General features: G+C 42.5%; 1 protein-coding gene across 2 annotated transcripts in view; it reads left to right on the top strand.

Annotated features, from left to right (window-relative positions):
• The window catches only part of TRAPPC3 (trafficking protein particle complex subunit 3), a 411,874-nt gene that overhangs the window by 88,887 nt on the left and 300,123 nt on the right, over positions 1–22,864 (top strand). The gene's annotated exons all lie outside the window — the stretch shown is intronic.

The raw sequence follows: 22,864 nt of genomic DNA, 5'->3' as shown, positions 1-22,864 counted from the left end.
AGGATATAATGCATAGTGCAGAACAAGTGGGTAAGCACACCTTACAATGTGGTTATGATGCCTTAGAGGCCTCAAGTAGAGCTGCTGCTACAGGAGCAGTCATTCGTAGACATGCCTGGCTTAGGGAACAAAGCTTGCCTGATCATGTTAAAGCTAAGCTACTAGATGCTCCTTTACAAAAGGATGTGCTATTTGGTACTAATGCTGAGGAGATACTACGGAAAATTGATGAAAAAGCTAAATCTATGCAAACTGTCAAGGCTTTTCTACAGGTACAGCCTCCTCGTTTTAGCAGAAATTGGCCTTCAAAAAACTGGTCCTTTCCAGCCACGGACAAGCCCCAAAGAGGTAGATACAGGCGCTCAAGGGGCAGAGGACAATCTCAAGGATCATATAGAGGCAGACAATGGCAATCTCAAGCACCAAGAGGTGGCGAAGACAGTGCACAACAATACAGAAAGCAAACCCAATGACTTCCTCCTTTTCATGCCAAGCAAATCTCAGCTGGCTGCCCCCTTGGGAGGAAAGCTGGCACTATTTTCAAGAAATTGGCAGATTATCACAACAGACAAATGGATCCTGGACATAATAAACAGAGGATACAGATTTCATTTCCACACTCTTCCAAAAATGAGAGGCATGCCAAACCTGCCACACAATCAAAGGGCAGAGGCGCAAATACAAATTACAAAACTCATGGACATGAAAGCCATTCAAGAGGTTCCTACTCACGAACAAGGTCAAGGTTTTTATTGCAGACTTTTCCTGGTACCAAGAAAAGGAACGGACTGGAGACCCATTTTGTTCCTATCCATCCTAAATACATTTCTACTCACCAAAATGCAAGATGCTCACATTACAGCAGCTTCTTCCCATGCTGGGCAAGGAGTTTTGGCTGGTAACATTGGACCTCAAGGAGGCATACCTGCATGTCCCAATCAGACAAAGCTGCAGAAGATACCTCAGATTTCTTGCAGGTTCAATCCACTATCAATTCTCTGCATTGCCCTTTGGCTTATCTACTGCCCAGAGTATTCACGAAATGCCTGGCATCAGTAATTGCCTACTGCAGACTTCAAGGGATACAAATTTACCCTTATTTGGATGACTGCCTGATCCAAGCGGACAGCAAGCACACTCTTCTGGAACATCTGGCTTATGCAACACGGTTACTGAATTCTCTGGGATACACAATCAACAAAGAGAAATCCAGGCTGACACCATCTCAGAAAATAACTTTCCTGGGTGCCAACTTGGACACAAACACCCAGATGGCCTATCTTACGCCAGAAAAACAAGGGCAACTAACTCAGTACTTCAAAACACTAGCAAATTGTACCAGGCTTACTGCAAGGAAAATCCTGCAGGCTCTGGGCTTCATGGCATCTTGCATTCTTTTAATCCCATGTGCAAAGTTGCATATGAGAAAACTTCAATGGTACCTAAAACCTATGGTCTCAACACAGCCACAATTTGGAAACAATAATACCAATAATTCCATGTTTGCAAAAGGAATTTATATGGTGGGCCCAAGCATGTCAAGCAAACACAGGTCTCCCATTCTGCAAGCCTCAAGCAAATCAAGTCATCACAACAGACGCCTCAGATTACGCCTGGGGGGCGCACATGACAGGCAGGTGCATTCAGGGCAAATGGTCCCAAAAGGAAAAGCACCTTCACATCAATCAAAAAGAAATGCTAACAGTGATAAATGCAATTACAGCATTCAAGGACCTCCTGCATCCAGGACAATTATTGATAAAAACAGACAACACCACAGTAATGTGGTACATAAACAAACAAGGAGGAACACATTCATATCCCCTGTGCAGACTAGCCATGACACTTTGTAACTTGGCTCTGGAATGGCAAATCGAACTTCAAGCACAGTATTTGCCAGGTTTGGAAAACAGGCTGGCAGACAATCTAAGCAGAAATATGACAGATCCACATGAATGGAAGCTGCATCCACAGGTGTTTACAAAGATAATCCAAGCATGGGGAAGGCCAGACATAGATCTCTTCGCCTCCCACAGGAGCCATCGATTGGAAAAGTTTTGTTCAAGGACCTTTCATCCAAAGGCATGGAGGGTGGACGCCCTTTCACTCAGTTGGACAGCATGGACAGTGTACGCATTCCCACCTCTGCCCCTTCTATCCAAGGTACTCTTGAAAGCAAGAGCAGACAGACCGAAGATGATACTGATTGCTCCAGACTGGCCAAGGCAGCACTGGTACCCACTCCTAAGGAGCCTAACACATACTCCTCCCTGGCCTCTACCTCTAATGCCTCTTGTATTGACTCAGCACAGCTACAAAACTCTTCACAGTAAGCTAAAAACACTCCATCTTGCAGCATGGAAAATTCCTTAACATCACAGCAGACCCTACTCTCCAAAGTGGTGCAGGATGTCATTCTGGAGGCCAGAAGGCCATCTACTAGGAAGACTTACTCTGCAAAATGGAAACGGTTTTGCTCTTGGAATGAGAAAAGAGGCCAGGACCCTAGAAAACTGAATCTGCCTCAGGTATTACAGTATCTAGCTGAGCTGCTGAACAGTGGACTTTCATTTTCCTCCATAAAAATCCATGCTTCAGCAATTTCTGCAGAATTCAACACGGATCCACCGTTATTCTCTCACCCACTTTTAAGGCAATTCCTCAGAGGGGCTAAGAATATAAGACCACCAAGGAAACAACCAGTGCCAGCCTGGGATCTTAATTACATCCTAGAGAAATTAACATTGCCTCCCTTTGAACCAGCTGCCTCAACAGATTTGCAATACTTGTCCTGGAAAACGGTTTTCCTTCTGGCCATTACCTCAGCTCGTAGGGTTTCGGAACTTCAAGCCCTCATGGCTGTGCAGCCCTTTCTTATCTTCCATCCGGACAGGGCTTCCCTTCGAACCAACCCCTCATTTATGCCTAAAGTGGTATCCAGGGTAGCTTTAAATCAAGCCATACACTTACCTACCTTTTACCCCAATCCTCAAAACAAAGGGGAAAGGCTGCTACATTCCTTAGACATCCATAGACAGCTATGTTACTATTTGGACAGAACAAAGCCTTTCAGGAAATCAGAACAACTTTTTGTGTCTTATACTGTAGGAGCTCAAGGGAAACCTGTTACCAAACATACAATCTCTAAATGGATAGGCCACTGCATCCGTTTTTGTTATTCCTATCATGGGAAATCTGTCCCTGTAGGCATCAGACCACACTCCACCAGGGCCACAGCTACCTCCACAGCCTTCCTCAGAGGAGTTCCTACCAAAGATATCTTGGAGGCAGCCACTTGGAGTTCTGTACATACCTTCACTAGACACTACCACCTGCCTTTATATTCCAGAACTAGAGCAGGCTTTGATACTGCTGTATTGCAGGGCATTCTGGCTCATCCCAGTTCTACCTAGTGCCTACCATCCTGTGCGTAGCTTTGGGATTCTACCCATATGTTATTACTGCAGCTGTATGCACGATAAATATAGTACAGTTTTGTACCTACCATAAATGTAGATGTTTGAGTGCTAATACAGCTGCAGTAAAAGTTACCCTCCCTCCTTCCCCTCTAGGTATAGGACTAGTGGCTAACACCTCCTCATACAACTTATTTTGGGTTATCCTCATATGGTGTATTTGCTTGCAACTACTCTTTTTTGATAACATTGCATTGCTTGAATATATTTATATACATATATATATATATATATATATATATATATATATATATATTTTATCTATTGCCTTCCTTTGGGGGCACCTGGCATCTGGGGCAAGAAAGACTGGAGAATATGGCGTCGGCTGTGATTTATATACCCCTGTCGCATTGACGTCAGGGAAGAAGGCGACAACAACCGATGCCGGACCAAGACTTTGGAATTCGGCCGACCAAGGACCCGCCTGACGGCAGAGAACCCATATGTGATTACTGCAGCTGTATTAGCACTCGAACATCTACATTTATGGTAGGTACAAAACTGTACTTTCCCATGATGCTTAGGACTCCCAGTCTATCATATCCCGTTAAATCCATTCTGGTGACTGCTCATAAATCATCCACCAGGAAAGTTTATCGCAGTATATGGAAACATTTTTCTATTTGGGCCATTCAGAGGTCTTTGGACTCTTTCAGTGCACCACTTTCAGTGGTTTTAGATTTCCTAGTTAGCATTTTTCATCAAGGTGTAAGTTCCTCAATGGTGAAAGTGCAGCTAGCCGCCATTTCTAATTTTCACTTTGGGATAGACATGTCTTCCTTGGCCTCTTCTAAATATTGTAAAACCTTCCTCAAAGGTGCCTTTCTTCTCAGACCTCCGGATAAGGACCCCATTCCTCCGTGGGACTTTACTTTGTTGTTGCAGGCATTGATTTCTCCTCCCTTTGAGCCTGCATCATCTGTGGAACTTCGATTTTTGACCTGGAAAACTGCGTTCTGTCGGAGCTTCAAGCTCTTTCTATCAAAGTCCCTTGCATGATCTTTCACAAGGATAGAGTGTCACTATGCACTAACCCATCCTTCCTTCCCAAGGTAGCCTTGGAGGCCAATATCAATCAGATTATTAACTTACCAGTATTTTTTCCAAACTACCAGAACAAAGTGGAATACAGATTAGTTCTACTGGACGTTCACAGGCAGTTGAGGTTTTATCTACTAAACCTTTCCGTAAGTCTGATCAGCTTTTTGTGTCCTATGCCAAGCCCTTTGTTTAGTAAACCTGTCTCAAAAGTGATTATTGCTCACTGGATTTCACAATGCATTGGCCAGGTCTATTCAGATAGAGGTTTGTCTCTTCTGGGAAAGGTGAAGTCTCATTTGACCCGATCTCTGGCTGCATCAGCAGCCTTTTGGTCTAGGGTCTCTTTGGATGAGATTTGTTCATCTGCTACTTGAGCCTCATCTCATACCTTTATTTCTCATTATAAACTGGATTTGGTCTCTAGGAGTAGAGCATCCTTTGGTTCTGAAGTGCTCCCGAATATCCTTCCATGAGGGCCTCCCAAGAGTTAGGTAGCTGGGGACTCTGTCCCACAGGTTGAAGAGCAAATGAAGTCAACTACTCAGATAAAGAAGTTATGTACTCACCATAACATTTCATCTGAGTAGTTCTACTTCGTCTTCAGCCGTCCCGTCCCCCCTCCCTTCCCCCTAACCTTATCCTTTGGGGTTTGACACGTCCTTTGTACTGGACAATTGTTGCTGGATCTTTGGTTCTGTCAGGGCTCAAGTTCATTTGTGATGTTTGTGTTGGAGGATAAGGTGCTATTTGGTCTGGTATCTGTTACATCTTAGGCAGCGAACTCAATCTGAAGGGAGAAGGGAGATGGGCATTATGGGTAAGGGGAGGAGCATGGAGCTCAGAGCCGTAGCTGGAAAATGCGGCTCTGTTGGATCCGATATGGATCTGAGGACCCACAGGTTGAAGACAAATGAAGTAGAACTACTCAGATGGAACATTATGGTGACTACATAACTTCTTTTTAACAACAACCTTTCTAAACTCATGTTATGCAGATACTCCCTTGTTTTCTGTTTAGCATTCTGCAGTTGAGTATTGTCTTGTTCTGTGAAATTCCTCTTATTCTGTAATACTTTAACCTTTGTCAGCCCATCTAAATAGTTCATCACTTCTTAACCAGGTCTTTTTATCTTTTATGTCTACCCTATTTTTAAACTCCACTTTCATGTTATCCCACTAACTAGTTATAACTTCTGTAGTACTTTCTATCTTCCTTAATGACTCCTGAATAATTTCCACCACCCATGCCTTAAATTCCTCTCTTTAACAGGTAGTTGAGGAAGCATCAGTGTCTCATCTTGATTTCGTTACCCTGCATTTTAGTTTAGTAACTGTTGGTGCATGATCTGATATAGTTGTGTGTCAAAGTTCTCAATTAAATGCACATGTTCCTGTGAAGTATTAATTTCTGTCTAGTCTAGTTATTGTAACTTGGGGTATAAGTAAATGTTGAGTTCCTACTAGTGAGTTCATTTCTTTCATACCAAATAGTTTTATAAATTTCTTCTGAAATATACTCTTTTGTTATATTTTCCCTTCTGTACCCCCAGATATATATCCTTATTGTTGCAAATCAAATTCCAATCCTCACCTGTAAGTAATATTCCCTGTTGAAAGCTGCTTATTTCTCCCAAACTTTTTTAAGCTCCATACTAGCAGTTTTAGGCAGAATATAAATACATGGCAGTTTAATCCTCATCCCTTTCTAGTAGCCCCTTACTACCACAAATCTGCCATAATTACCTCCCCCACCCCCCATCACTATTGGAGCTCCTCTGGTATTTAATGTAAGTACTCCTCTCTTCCTTTATCCATTGATATTCTGCTGAAGATCCACACTGAAATCCTTTCTTTATCAAATTCATATGTTCACTCCTTTCCAAATGTGTCTTCTGTGCTCTGTCCTCTAATTATATCAGTTTCTGAAACTTCTCTTCGTGAGCACTATCCCACACAGTCAGCCTTTTCTTCATTTCAACCTCTGATTTTTGAAGTTTTATCAGTTCATCTGAATGTCTGTTTAAACTTTAAAGCTTCTTTCATTTTTCTAGCTTTTTGTTGGTTGCATTAATATACTGCTTCATTGTTTTTGTTTATTTTAATCCGCTCCGAGCACATTTGACTTATTTTTTCCTCTAGATTACTGGAAGCCATGTCTTCTACTAGAGCTGAAGGCTGAACTGATTCTTGCTGAACAGCTGCAGGATTCTTCCCAGTCGGTGTTTTCTCTTCACCTTTTTTGGCTGATTTTCTTACAGGCTCTTAGTTTCTTCTTTGTTGGCATCCAGGCAGTGTACTTACTAGCCAGTAACTGAATTTACTAGAAATGAAGAGTTCCTGTTCCTTCTAATTTCAGTATCTTTTTTGTAAGCTGTGAGAGCTGAAGTTAAGCCGCTGATCAGTGCAACCATCTTGGAAAATCAGAAGTCTTCTTTCATCCCTTTGGACACAAAACTGGGATGTTAAGTTCTGCACTGCAAAGAGCTGCAGTGATTCATGAGTTTCTTCAGTAAAACCCATGTATCTATTAATAATTTTTTCTTAAGATTTTGGGGTACATGGCGAGTATTCTAATGAAGAAAATAGGTTTCTCAGGCAAGTATGAATTTAGCATCTACATCCTTTGTCGTTTCATATTCCGATTCTGGGATTTGTACCCAGGGAAGTTCTGTAGTGGGTAGACCAATTATTTTGCAGTCCAAGTCTTTCAGTCACCCTTCTGGAACTTCTCAACAGTCTGCCATTACAGATGCATTAAACCTGGTATGGTGTGCATTTTCCAAAGGGATAAAAGTGTAAGCTCTGTATAATCCTCATGATATACAGCAGTATTATAATGTCACAGAGATGTTTACAGTGATCATGCTTGGAAAGTCTTAAATCATCTCCTGGTCCCCAAGACTTCTATAAATGTTTGTCAACAGCACCACAGTGATGTGGAACATAAACTAACAAGGAGGATACCAGCTTGTGCAGTCTTTGCAAACTTGCTGTGTTAACCTGGGAGATAGCAACTGGGCTCATTTCGACTCTTCAGGCTTCATACATTTAATCAGAACAAATTTGATAGCAAACAATCTCAGCAGGACCAAGACAGACTCCCATGTATTGAATCTTCTCCCTGGGTTCTTTCAAAAATCGATCAACTGTGGGGGAATCACCTCAAGTAGATCATTTTTGTATATCATCATGTTTGTATATCCAACAAAGTCCATGAACTCCATGCCACCATAGACTTGTACTCCCCAGATATAGTCATCCTGACCAGAAACCTGGCTAAAACCTCACATTACCAGTGAGCAAATACTCCCTACAGGTTACGGCATACTAAGAGTAGACCAGCTAAACAAAAAAGGAGGTGGTGTAGCTATAATATTTAAACAGCATCTAAATATCCAGATATTAAAATCATCAGCTCCACAAATAGGCAATGAAGAAATAATATATACCAACCTCAAAATTAACCAAAACAAATCCATCAACATAATTGGATGCTACTTCCCACTTGGCCAAAACATTCCTCCCCTAGAAAACCTCCTCAGCTGGTCTACCCACCATCTTCCCTAAGAAACTATCATCTTAGGTGATTTCAATATTGACTGGCAATATTGTTCTGGCAACAATCCAACCCATCATGTACACCTTCATGGCTTCACTCAACTAGTCCAGTCCACCAACCAGGATAAATAAAAACTCTACCAAGCACACTACCCTGGATTGGATACTAGTCAGTAAGAGCCCCCAGTCATATATAAACAGGCTGCTTATCAGATAGCCTCAGTGATCACTCCCCAACATTCCTACTCAAAACATACCTATACCAAGCTAAACCTGTCATCTACCTTCAAATACGTAAAAAACTAACCTTTAACCCACTCACATTCATCTCATCCCTCAAAGAATGTAACTGGCATCCTCTAAAGTACCTCAGCCTAGATGATGCAGTTGAATTTTTTAATACTACCTTGCTGAACATCCTTAATTACCATGCCCCCATAAGATTCTCCAGAACCAAAGCACAACCCTCCCCATGGCTACAGAAAACCACTAAGTCAGAAATGAAAAACAAGGATAAAGCCTGGGAGCACTGGCGCAAAACCAAAACCCCTCAGCTAGACAGAAATTCCTAGAACTACGCAATAGAGTCAAAAAGCTGATAAAACAGGAGAAATCCCAATACTACCAGTCTGCCCTAGACTCCTCACAACACAGCCCCAAACAATTCTGGTCCTCCATAAACTCCATCCTCCACCCAGGTAAAGTCAGTACCCCCACTCCTAACATCCCTCACTCCTCAGAAAATATTGCTTCCTCATTCAACATACACTTCACCCAAACCATACTATCACTAGCTAAACAACACAACCCCCCTCCCCTCCAACCCACACCTTCAACTAGTAATCTCCCCACTGCCTTCTTTTTCTCCTGTACCTACCGCCAACATAAAAAACTCTTAACTAAACTTAAACCCACCAAATTAGCAGCAGACAGCCTCCCAAGTGAATACCTGCAAATTGCAGCTGATGCTCTGGCCTACCCAGTATCCATCTTGATTAACCGATCTCTGTCAGAAAGTTACGTTCCCACACTGTGGAAAGTATCACATATAATTCCCCTCCACAAAGGCGGACCCTCCACAGAACTAACCAATTACCGCCCCATAAGCTATTCTCTCTCCACTCTCCAAAATACTAGAGAGATGCATACACTCTCAGGTCTCAGACTACCTCCTTACTAACAACCTCCTTTCCAGTACTCAGCATGGTTTCCGACCAAACCATATCACCACCACTGCCTTACTCTCCTTTACTAACACTATCCTTCAGCATAAAAATAATGGCTATCTCTCCTCTGCTACTTTCCTAGACCTATCTAAAGCATTTGACATGGTCCCACACAAACAACTTATCTCTGTCCTCAATAACCTGTCCTTCTCACAATCGGTCACCAACTGGTTTCAGAGTTACCTGTCTGACAGCCAACAATCCGTTGTATGGCAGAATGACATATCTCCCCAACTACCTGTCTCCATAGGGGTTCCCCAAGGATCCATCCTTGGACCCCTACTCTTCTCGGTTTACACCAATAATCTAGCCTCTGCCACCAAACATGGCACACTCATACAATACGCAGATGACTCGACCATCATCTGCTCAGCCCAGTCCCTACCAAAACTGCAAAAAGTCACACAGGATGCCTTTTCCTCTGTTGAAACATGGTTATCCGATGCCCGATTAATACTCAACCCAAACAAAACTAAACTACTCATCTTCCAACCCACCAAACATACTCAAAACAACTCTCACTTTAACACGGCAAAAGACAACACCACTATATACCCAACTGAACATACCAAATTGCTAGGAGTGGAAATAGACAATAAACTAAAATTTGACATCCACATCCCGCCCCCAACCCCAGCAAAAAAGACCACAATGAAGAACTTCTCAAAAGCAAACTTCACACTTCTTAAGACTGGAGTTGTATCCTTCAAGGCCCCCGAGCCAGTGGAAACCACAACCCACGCTGCTGAAACCCTTACAAATGCCTTCTACGAGCACCTCCAGGAATATTTGGATCAAGCAATCCCTAATAAAATCAAGACCCTTTCCACCAAAGGCAGGCGCCCGGTCTGGTGGACCCCAGCCATAAACAAACTCTACAACAAGAGGAGAAAGCTACTACATGACAGAGCAAAATCCCTAAAAGGGAAGGCATCTCTGATCAATACTAGCAAAAAACTACGATCACTCATAAAATCATCCAAGGCCAACTTTGAGAGAAAGATCACTAAAGACACAAAAGACAATCATAAGGCCTTCTTTAGCTATGTTAGAAACCTGGGTGGAAACTCCCAGATATGCTCAGAATTAGTCCAAAATGATACAAAAATCACTGAACCCACAGACATTGCCAACATACTGGCAGACAGGTTCAGTGCAAATTTCCCTCCCTCCCCAAAAGGAGAAATATCTATCCCACCAGTGTCTAGCCTCCCAAACATCTCAGATGCCCAGGTGAGAGCTGCTCTCTCTAAAGCAAAAAAACAGCATCAATGGGACGGATGGTGTCCCCGGCTGTGTGCTACGAACTCAATGAGGAACTAAACCCAAACATAAGGCTGCTGTTTAATCTTAGCCTTACTACAGGATACGTACCCAAAGAATGGCGTACGGCAACTGTGGTCCCACTCCACAAAGGTGGTGCTTCTATGGACCCTGGAAATTACCGCCCATAAGCAGCGAGCCTTGTCTGCAAAGCTATGGAGAGGATCATAATGGAACTCATAAATAAAGACATTGTGGACCTACAGACACTGGATCCTACCCAATTTGGCTTTGTCAAGGGCAGATCCTGCCTCTTGAACTTGGTCGACTTTTTTGAAACGGTCACTAAGGCCATTGATGAGTGTAAGGCAGTTCACACAGCCTACCTTGACCTAGCAAAAGCGTTCGACACAATACCCCACTCGGGCATCATAGAAAAGCTCACCAGCTTAGATGTAAACCCATATGTCACAAGATGGGTTGCAAACTGGCTCAAGGACAGAACCCACAGGGTTAGAGTTGCTGGTGCCATGTCAGACTCTAAGCGGTCACGGGTGTCCCACAGGGCTCAGTCCTGGGCCCCTCTTGTTCAACATTTATTTTTCTGAAGTGCAGGCAAACATAGGGGGATTGTGGCTGACAAAATTTGCAGATGAATTCAAACTGGGCACCATAATTGACACTCCATCAGACACAGACATCCTCCAGAGAGGTCTCATAGAAATGGATAACTGGTGCCAGAGCCATGGCCTTAAGCTAAATGCCAATAAATGTATAGTCATACCCTTTGGGAAAAACAAGGTAACCCCTAATTACCACATAGGTGGTAATCCATTAAACACGGAAGAAGTTATCAGGGACCTGGGGACCCAAGTTGACAGCAACCTCTCTTTTGACACTCACATTGCCAAAGTAGTTAGGAAGACCTTCTACATTGCCCACCTGATCATGAAGGGATTCACATCCAGATCAGGAGAGGTCATTGTACCACTGTACTCTTCACTTATCAGACCAATGATTGAGTACAATGCCCCATTCGGAATGTACCTTACCCAACACCTGCAGCAGTTGGAAAGACCCCAAAAGTTCCTCACCAAAAGGATAAAGGGGCTCAAACATATGTCATATGCTGCCCGAGTGAAGAAACTCCAGCTCTATTCAGTCGCATACCGTCTGCTCAGAGGTGATCTGTGCCTGACATACAAGGCCATGTCCAACCCGGAATTAATGGATATGCTCCACCTTAAAAAATCCAAATCCACCAGAGCCACGAGAGCAAGAGACTTAAACCTCAACACGGATATAAATAGGACGTGCTGGAGGGACTCACTGACTCTGTTCAAGAGAGACGAGTGGATGGGAGATCGTAGGTTTACCCCGGGAATCATCTCTGTGTCACTGCTGGACAGAGGCACAGCAAACTAATGGGTATAGTATTCTCATCCTAAGGGGTGGTGAAAGCCACACACACTCTGGCTAGGCTTATAAATGCCCTAGGGCAGATAGCCTAGTATGAACCTATGAACCTATTCACATATCCATGACTATAAAAAAGTCCACAAAAAACTAGGAGCGTTATACAGAAATAAGCAATTTCTCACCAAAGCAGCAAAGATTTCAGTAGCAAATTCCCACCTTATCTCCACCCTACTTTATGCCCCTCCAATATATACCAACCTAAGGCAATGTGATCTAAACAAGCTAGAGACCTGCTACAACAAAATCGTCAGATTCACCACAGGGGCATCCTACCGTAGTCACCACTGTCTCTCACTTGCTGAACTGGGCTGGCTTGAACTCCCTCACCTCCTGCAGTGGTATCAACTCTCACTCGCCCACAAACTAGTAAACCATCCACTAAATGTCCCATCTGTCCAGAATCTACTCCAACCCTATCGCACCACCAGACCACTAAGATCCAGCAACAAAAATCACTTGCAGATCACTAAAGCCAATAACTCTGCTGGTGAAGCACTATTCTCTTGCGCCATAGCCAAATTATGGAACTCACTCCCACCAACAATTACCTCCATACCATCATGCACTCACTTCAAAACTTTACTAAAAGCACAACTAAAAACATGCTGGCTATGCCCTTGCAACTCCCACTCTAATATCATCCACCCCATCCAACCACTACCTTTCTTTCCACTCCACTAACTACCTTGATTATAGCAAGCTCAGATGCTCATAAGCCAGTACTTATTATACAGCACAAACTTCTTCTTCTTATAACATTTGTTAATGTCTGGTATGCACTTCACAGATAAAGATTCTAGTTGTCTACTGATGTACTATGTTCTTCATCTGTAAATATGTTGTAAGTAATTGCTATGTAAATTGTTAATCACTATGTAATCCAATGTAAATACTGTCTGTTTATTTTAACTGTGGAGCTTTTCTCCCCGGGCCTCCGCTACAAATGGACTTACGTCCAGTTGGACACTCCCGGTCAACAAATTTAAATAAATAAATAAAAATAAATTTTGCTTCCTTTCAGAACATACAATTGCAGTAATTCTGCTCCAGAACTCATTAACAAGCCTGGAAGGCAAATGTTTGTTTTTCTTATTCACATGGACAGGAATGTTCTTAAATGCTTTTCCACTGCTACTTAGGTTTCTTCTAGTGAACCAGAAGGACACTCCAAACATTTTGGTGGTGACTCCTTTTTGGTCCAAGCATCTGTGGTTCCCCCTTCTTTTCATTCTGGCCAAGGACAATTACCACAGGGTTCCCCACAGACTGGATTTGCCTACACAAGACATGAGTTGTTTTTTACACCCTAACCTAAAAACTCTTCAGCTGACTGCCTGGCTGATGTAATTCTTGAAACACTTTAGGTAACTTTTTTCAGAGGGTGTACATCAGGTTCCAAAGGAGGTGGAAGTAAACTGGTACTAAGAAAATCTCACACACACACACACACACACACACACACATATATATATATATATATATATATATATATATATATATATATATATATATAGATTATAGATATGTGTGTGTGTGTTTGTATATATATATATATATATATATATATATATATATATATATAATATATAAAATGTGTGTGTGTATATATATATATATATATATATGTGTGTGTAAATTAGATATATATATATATATATATATATATATATATATATATATATATATATATATATATATATATATATATTATAGGTATGTGCCGCTTAACATCCAAGATAGGTTTTATCCCATAGAATGTTAATTGGTGCAGGCGTTAAGTGAAGACCGTGTTCTTTACATTGCGCTTCACTTAACGTCCTCCTGCACAACATCTGACCGCATTTATAGTCCGCTTTTACAGTACTGGTGTAAATGTAGTCAGACGTTGTGCAGAAGGACGTTAAGTGGCACACATCTATATATATGTATATATATATATATATATATATATATATATATATATATATATATATATATATATATAGATATGTGGGTGCTAGTGGCCTGGTCGAATGAATGTTTGTTCAACAGCTGCCTAGTCGACTGCTTATGGTCAGTTAGGCAGTTGATCGACAAGTGTGAGATTGCACAAATCCAGAAAGTGGGAAATTTGCCCTTACCCTGCGTTTGTGCAATCTTGGAGTTGGTATACTGTATATAATTAGCAGGAGGTGTGGGTGGTGCAGGGGTGCTGGCCTCCTGCAAAAAAAAAACATGTTTTATTTCATTTCTTAAAAGTAAAAAACTGTATGTGCCGAAACTGCTTCTTGCTGCATTTGAACTGACATGATAACTTACGAGTTTTCGACCATGTGTGATTGATTATCTTAAAGTCGACTTTGGGTGTTTTTGCTTATTAGTGGTACTATAAGTATATGTATGTATAAAAATGAGCAAAACTCCCGTATGTCGACATCTATTTTATTGACACACAGCTGATGGACAAAACAGACGGTCAACAGATGTGTGAGACTGACAAATCCCAAGGATATGGAATATGCCCCTTTCACGGGGATTGTGCATGCTCTGAGTTACTATGTGTGTGTATGTACATATAATTAGCAGAGAGTGTGTGGGAGACTGCTGGGGATGCAAAAAATTTACCATTTAGAAACAAACTATCAATTTTTTTGGTAAAATTATTTGTATGCTCAGAGGGTATACCTTGGCACATGCGCAGTCACTTGTCAACATTTTGTGTTGTTGGCCTTCTGTTGTCGATGTCCATGTTGTTGACAATGGGTATTCCAATCATTTTAAGTGTACCCATGTATATGTTCATAGGTGTTTACTAAGCTAATGACCACAAGGGCTTTTTTAAGCCTAACCATGCATCCCAAATCTCAGACGAGTTCTGCTACCCTTGATAAATGTAAGTAGAGGCTTGGGAGATTAAACTTTTACAAGCAGGGACCTGGCAGATGAACCATTTACAGGTTGCCTGTGTCCATTACAGACATAGGTGCCAAGCCAGGGATGAATTTCCTGTTCTTCATCCAATTGTCCAACTGCTTCTGATGGATGGGGAGTCTGTTCAGTTATGGGATAGTCTCTGGGTTACATACCTTTGTCTCTAGCAAGTCCTGTTTATATCACAAGATGAAAAGATTTTCTAGTTGGTGCCAGTCCATCATCTTCAAGCTAGGCTATCGCTTGTTCTTGATTATATTTATGAGTTTTTGTCCCTTGACCTTTCTTATTCCTCCATCAGGGTTCATTCATCTGCCCTTAGATCCCACTTTCTAAGCATTCTCAGCTTAGACACTTTTTGAAAGGGGTATTGCATATGTGTCCACCTGAGAAATAGATGGCTCCACGTTGGAATTTTAACTTTATGGTTGAAAAGCGTACTGTTTCCCAGTTCAAGCAGCTCATCAGGCTGAATTGATGTTATTTGCATGGGACACTTTCATAAGTTGCTTTGACTTTTGCTGTAAGAGTGATGGTAAGTCAGCTGATCCTCCTGTTTCACAATGTTAGGGTTTAACAACTATTCCCTCTATTATGGCTGAAATGGTCTCAGTGTTTACTTTAAGCCAGACTTTTAATCTTCTGTTTTCTTTCCTGAACTCAAGATCCAGGAAGAAAAGATTCTTCTCACTGAACATGTCTACAGGCAGCTAAGATGCTACCTAGATAAAACTCTTGCCTTGTTTGAAGGGACGAGTGTCAGAGCAGACTATTTTCAAATAGTTGTCTCACCTATTGTCTTTTGTTATACTCGCCTTAGTAATTCACTTCCAAGCAGGGTTAGGGCCCATTTCACAAGGTCTTTGGCACCTTTCTCAAAAGCCGTGGACTTAAAATATTCTAGAGTAAGCAACTTGGGCCACAGTACTTACCCTTACAAAGCACTACTAGTTGGATTCCTTCACCAGGTCCATGACTGGCTTTTCTAGGATTATTCTCCAAGAGTTCCTGGAGTCTTAATTTATTGGCCTCCTCCCCTCTTGGTTTCTAAGTTATGGTAGTCTACCCAAATAGCTTAGTCTACTGCAACAGTGATTTATATGTTGAACATAGATCAGTTGTGTAAGTAAACTTAGCATTGTAGTAGATGTTCTTCATCCAGTCCCCTTTATTTTAAACATGTTTTCCTTTTAAGTTGATAGGGTTTGGATGTAAAGACCGTTGTGTATATTGTTTAATGCTGGTTTGGTTCTTAGCAGTATTATTTCAGGTCGCTTACCTCCCTTTATTCTAGGAAAAAAAAACCATGGAAAGACTGAGCTCGACAGAGCACATAGAAGGCACCCAAAAGCTTTGAAAGTTGGCTGGTCACAAGGGGGTAGAACCCAAATAACTTAGAATAGTGCAGCAGTGATCCATTAGAATAACACTGTTATGCTAAGTTTACTTACACAACTGTGCTTTCATTGTCTTTTGGCTTTTCCCGGTTAGGGGTCGCCACAGCGGAACTCCGGTCTGCTAATGATTGGCAGTAGATTTTTACGTGCCGAGTTGCCAGCCCTGACGTACAGCCTTCAATGAAGGTACGCCCATTCGCGCATGTCTCCACACAGAAGACGCTCTAGCTGAGAATGGAACAGGACAACGTCTTACTGTGAGGCGACAACGCTACCACAGCACCACCACCGCAGTCTTAGTAAAAAATATGCTTCTTGCTTAAAAAAAATCAGTCAACTTGAGTATATCATGGCAGGGTGCAGTCAGCTAATTAGTCTTTGGAACACCTCACAGTCAAATCTGTATCCTCATCTTACATCAGAAGAATTGCAACTCTGTTTAGCAAGCAGTTTGAGAGTATAATACCAGTGGTTACTTCTGCTTCTACCCATTCCAAACCAGTTACCTACACTTGGACTGCTGTCATTGAGTGTTGTACAAAAAGTTTTGAGGAAACTCAAACTAGGCCCTTTCTCTACTGACAGATCATTCATTAGATATCTTAAAGTTGGTGCAGGTACTGTTATGAACCTTGACGCCACTCTTATTACAGATAGTGAGATTGAAAAGAAAGAGGTGATGGTATGCCATTTGGGGGGAGGAGTAATTGTTCCTCCCTTCACAGGGGTGGGCTATCACCTGCACCCTGTAAGTTTCATATTATGCTCTTCTGCTTACTCACCAAAATTATGGAGAAGTATGTACATAGCAGCTCTTACAGCACTGTGAAGGTAATACACAAATCTCTAGCTTGGCGTAATTTTTGTCTTGGACGTGACATAGGACAGAAGCTGTACTTATGGAGGTTATTCTACATTTAACTTCATTCTAGGGCATGGGTCCTTATCAATATGCCCACTGTACCACAGAGCTTTCATCTACGTAAGTACCCATTATTTTTGCAGCTACTTAGTGATGTTGATGACAAGTAGCAAAGGCGTGAATATCTTTTCACTGAAACTCCAATTGTTGAAATAAAGGGGAGCAAACTGACTGGGAGAAGATTCATTGAGTAGGACATCTAGTTGAAACTGTTTCCTTTCTTAAACATGTTGTAGTACTGAAGTTGGTATATTTGAGGAAAGAGGGAGTTGGGGACGACGCTATTTTAGATCAAAAAGGGGATGGGGTGTTCTATCACAATGAAGGAAGCAATTTCGATGAGTTCTAAATGATTAAACAGAGCCATGGATCAGCTAAAACACTGTCTAGAATCAGTAAGTTTCAGTAATTACAGCATTGCCACACTGCATTTTTTGTAAGGGGGCAAGTTGTGCTGTATTCCTCACAAAACACTTGTTAAAATTTACTGCTATGATGAAAGAACCCAAGATTGCCTGCCAGTCTTTGCTGAGGTCCTGCCGTCTTTGAATGGTATAAGTAAGGGGTCCTGTTCTACTTCTGAAACTGAGGAAATGAGTAAGTATTTTGTGCAAGTGTGCCACAGTGGAAGCTGAGGATACTTATGTCAGCAACATTTCCAACCATCTTAAAACTAATATTTTTGCATCATTTTTAAGACTCTTGTTCCCAGTATCCCAGAAAATGTATTCTCTCAAAAGTATACTCCCCTAGTGTGCTAGTATTTCCTGATAACCTGCTACCAGTTTCACAGAATCAGATGGCTAAAAGTAAAGTTGTTAAATAACCTTGACCTACTGCTGAAACCATGATGTCTGAAGGGAGGTTGAATGTTTGATGTATCAAGGAAGCAGAATGAATACTTGATTAAAACTTCACTTTTTCCCTTAGAACTGCTCTAAATCTCTAATTAAGCACTCTATTTTCATTCTAAAGCCCTGCACTTGCTCGTATAAGTAATCTCATAGGTAAACACAAACTAAAGCACTACATCCTCTTATCCTCTTATACTCCTTTAAAGCACTTGTTCCCTATTGGTTCTTTCTGATCAGTCAGTAAGTAGTTCCCTATATTATTCAGGCATGTCCAAAGGTCAGTTTCGGGTTTACTCACCAGTCCATCTGGTGAATCTGGGAATCTTGAGGCAATGTTACAACTGCCTTATGTATACAGACCACCCTCTCCTCCTCCCAACAAGCTCAAATATATGTGAGAGATGCAACTGTATAGCCAAACTGGAGGCTAAGCTCTCTCAACCCAGTACTGGCACAGCCTGTCAGGAGGAGAAGGTAACCACACACACCACAAATCCAGTCTCACATAGACCTATCGCATCAGCAAACCAAACACATAAACACACAAAAAACATACTCAGAGGCTCTAAATAAAAATCTGCCTAAGCAACAGAGACCTCCAAAGCAGACATCCAAGCAACACCTACCACGAAACAATATCCATGTAGCACATAGCTCACAAAGTCAGTGTGCCACACAGTCACAGCCCTTAAGGCTAAACACACCTAATACACTTGTAATAGGTGACTCTATTGCCAGACACACTGACGGCCCACGTACCAGGCTGAACAAGGAGAAGGTTACTCTAGGCTGCCTGTCGGGTGCCAGGATCCGCCACATAACACAAGCACTCGGGTCACTCCAAAGCAAGTACAAATATGACTCCGTCATTGTCCATGCTGGTGTGAATGACCTGAGACATACCTCCCTGGACAACATGAAAAAAGACGTACAGGAGCTCTTTGATCATGTAGCCCAGGCCGGTATGACCCTGACCTTGAGTAGCATCTTACCCTCACCAAGAATGATGCCACAGTGTAAAGACAAAATGATCAATTTTAACAATTGGCTAAAGTATTGGTGTCATTCAAAGGGGATCCAGTGTCTGTCGGCCTGGGATGACATGCTCGACAAGCCACGTTGCTTCGCTGGGGACGGCTTGCACCTGTCACCCCTGGGTTTTCGAATACTGGCAAAGGCTCTTGCCTCCCCCATAGTGCCTTTTTTAGGCAAGGCTCAAAAGACAAACCCACCCCCATAGACAACACAAAGAAAAAAAAACTAAGGGTAATGCTGCTCAACGGTAGAAGTCTAAACCTCAAGATGCATGCACTCGAGACTCTCCTCAGTATGGAAAATATCGATATCTGTGCAGTAACAGAAACCTGGTTCAAGGCTCCCGAGAGCACCCCAGCACTAACAGGTTATACTTCATACCATGCTTTCCGGCCCCAAAACTCTGACCGAACCACAAAAGAAGGGGGAGTATCCATATTTATCAAAGATACCCACACCTCCATGTTAGTGGCACTGCACGAAGCATCAGAGACCATCCATGTGCAACTAACAGTGGGAAAAACTGCCTTTCAGTTTGTAGCCTGCTACAGACCACCCTCCCAAACACAGGAACCTCACTCGGCTTTCCTGAGAACACTGGAGAATATGAAGGTCTCTCCAAACACTATTATATTGGGTGACTTCAACTACCCAAACATCGATTGGGAAAACTACTCAAGCCCAAACACCTCCCAACGGTTCCTAGAATTTATAAACTCAAATGCTATGGAACAACTGGTCACCACTCCCACAAGAGGGGAAAACATATTGGATCTGGTCATCACCAACATAGGGTCTCTATGTTCCACACCAGAGGTATACCCCTCATTGGTAAGATCAGACCATAAACAAATCTCACTGGACATCCATATTCCGTCCCCACCCCTAGCCAAGGAAACTACAGTGAAGAACTTCTCAAAAGCAAACTTCATACTTCTCAAAACTGAGGTGGAATCCTTCAAAGCCCCCAGGCCAGTGGAGAATACGGCTCAAAATGCAGAATCCTTTACAAAAGCATTCTATGGACACCTACAGGAATGCATGGAGCATGCTATCCCAAATAAAACCAAGACTCACTCCTCCAAAGTCAGGAGTCCTGTCTGGTGGACCCCGGCCATAAATAAGCTATACAACAGAAGGAGAAAGCTACTACATGACAGAGCAAAATCCCAAAAAGGGAAGGCGTCACTGATCAGTACTAGCAAGAAACTACGATCCCTCACAAAATCATCTAAGGCCAGCTTCGAAAGAAAAATTGCACAAGACACTAAAGATAATCACAAGGCCTTCTTTAGTTATGTCAGAAACCTGGGAGGCAACTCCCAGATATGCTCTGAGTTAGTGCAAAATGACAAAAAATACACTGAACCCACAGATATTGCCAACATCCTGGCAGAAAGGTTCAGTGCAAACTTCTACCCACCCCCCAAAAGAGAAAATGTCTATCCCAATAGAGTGTAGCCTTCCTGAGATCACAGATGCACAGGTGAGAGCTGCCCTCTCCAAAGCAAAAAACACAGCATCAATGGGACCAGAAGGTGTCCCGGGCTGCGTCTTACACGAGCTCCAAGAAGAACTAAACCCTCATATAAAGTCATTGTTCAATCTCAGCCTTACTACAGGATATGTATCCAAGGAATGGCATACAGCAACAGTGGTCCCACTCCACAAAGGTGGTGTCACAACAGACCCCGGAAACTATCGCCCTATAAGCCTGACTAGCCTGGTCTGCAAAGCTATGGAGCGTATCATCATGGAAATCATAAACAAAGACATTGTGAACCTCCAGACACTGGATCCTACCCAATTCGGCTTCGTAAAGGGCAGATCTTGCCTCTTGAACCTGGTCGACTTCTTTGAAATAGTTACCAAAGCCATAGATGAAGGGAAGGTAGTCCACACAGCCTACCTGGACCTCGCAAAAGCCTTCGACACAATACCCCACTCCGGCATCATAAATAAGCTCACCAGCTTAAATATCAACCCCTATGTCACAAGATGGGTTGCAAACTGGCTCAGGGATAGAACCCACATGGTCAGAATAGCAGGTGCCATATCAGATTCTAAACCAGTTACAAGTGGTGTCCCATAAGGCTCAATCCTGGGACCTCTCTTGTTCGGTATATATTTCTCCGAGTTACAGGCTAACACGGGTGGACTATGGCTGACCAAGTTCACAGATGACTGCAAATTGGGTGCTGTAATCGACTCTCCAGCTGACACAAGCATCCTCCAAAAGGGTCTCACAGAGACGGATAACTGGTGCCAGAGCCATGGCCTAAAGCTAAATGCCAAAAAGTGCATAGTCATCCCCTTTGGGAAAAACAGAGTGCCCACAAATTACCACATAGGTGGTAATCCATTAAGTATGGAAGAAGTAATTAGGGACTTGGGGACCCAAGTAGATAACAATCTCTCCTTTGACAATCACGTTGCCAAAGTGGTTAGAAAGACCTTCTGTATAGCCCACCTTATCATGAAAGGGTTCACATCTAGTTCAAGAGAGGTCATTGTGCCCCTCTACTCATCTCTTATCAGGCCCATAATTGAGTACAATGCCCCATTTGGGATGTACCTTACCCGACTCCTTCAGCAACTGGAAAGACCCCAAAAGTATCTCACCAAGAGGATCCAGGGGCTCAAACAGATGCCCTATGCAGTTCGGCTAAAGAAACTCCAGCTCTACTCAGCATACCGCCTACTCAGAGGCAATCTGTGTCTGACTTATAAAGCCGTGTCCAACCCAGAATTAACGGACATGCTTCACCTCAGGAAATCCAAATCCCTTAGAGCTGCACGCTCCAGGGACTTGAACCTCAGCACAGAAATAAATAGGACATGCTGGAGGGACAGGGACATGCTGGAGGGACAGATTTATACCCTAGAGGCTCCCCTCACTCTGGAAAAAAATCCCAATCCATGTTAGGCAGAGCCTCTCACTAACCCTCTTCAAGAGAAATCTTGACGAGTGGGTGGGAGATCATAAGTTTACACCTGGGATCTCTTCTGTGTCCCTGCTTGACAGAGGTACAGTAAACTAACCTTAAAAGGGCTTCCTTCTGTGACCTACTATACAGAGGCACAGTCAACTAATCTAAAAGGGTGGCGAAAGCCAAACGCACTCTGGCTAGGCTTATAAATGCCCTAGGGCAGATAGCCTAGTATCAACCTGTGAACCTATGAAAAACAAGAATACAAAAAATAAATGATTGTGACAAGCCTGTTTGGGATCCTTTTAACATCGGAGTACTTTTGTTTCACATGTCTTAAGCTTTAATCTTTGATGCCTTTTTGAGAAACGCTGTGGATGGTAATTGGATGAGAGCATTTAAGCTTTGTGGATTACTGCGGTGGTGGTGCTTTCTTGGGCGCGTTATTGCCCTCACAGTTAGGCGTTGGCCGTTCGATTCTCAGTTAAAGCGTCTACTGTGTGGACATGCGTGCGGCGTGAATGGGCGTTGAAGGTTGTGCGTTAGGCCGGCAAGCCAGCATGTAAAACTCTACTGCCAATCATTAGCGGACGGAGTTCGCTGTAGGCACTAACCCTAACAGGGGAAAAACAACACACACGCTGTGTGTATTCTGGTGGTTAGTATTTCATTTTGAACTGCATTTTGTTTTCTGCTCATTTTACAAAGTAATATCCTTTTAACTAAAATTCATAAATTTATTTGCTTTAAAATTTCAAGGTACTTCTAAATGT

The sequence above is a fragment of the Protopterus annectens genome, chromosome 1.part2, assembly GCF_019279795.1.
Source record: "Protopterus annectens isolate FY-2018-M chromosome 1.part2, PAN1.0, whole genome shotgun sequence".
NCBI lineage: Eukaryota > Metazoa > Chordata > Ceratodontiformes > Protopteridae > Protopterus > Protopterus annectens.
Note: the sequence above shows the minus strand (reverse complement) of the source record. Positions and strands in the feature narration are given on the sequence as shown.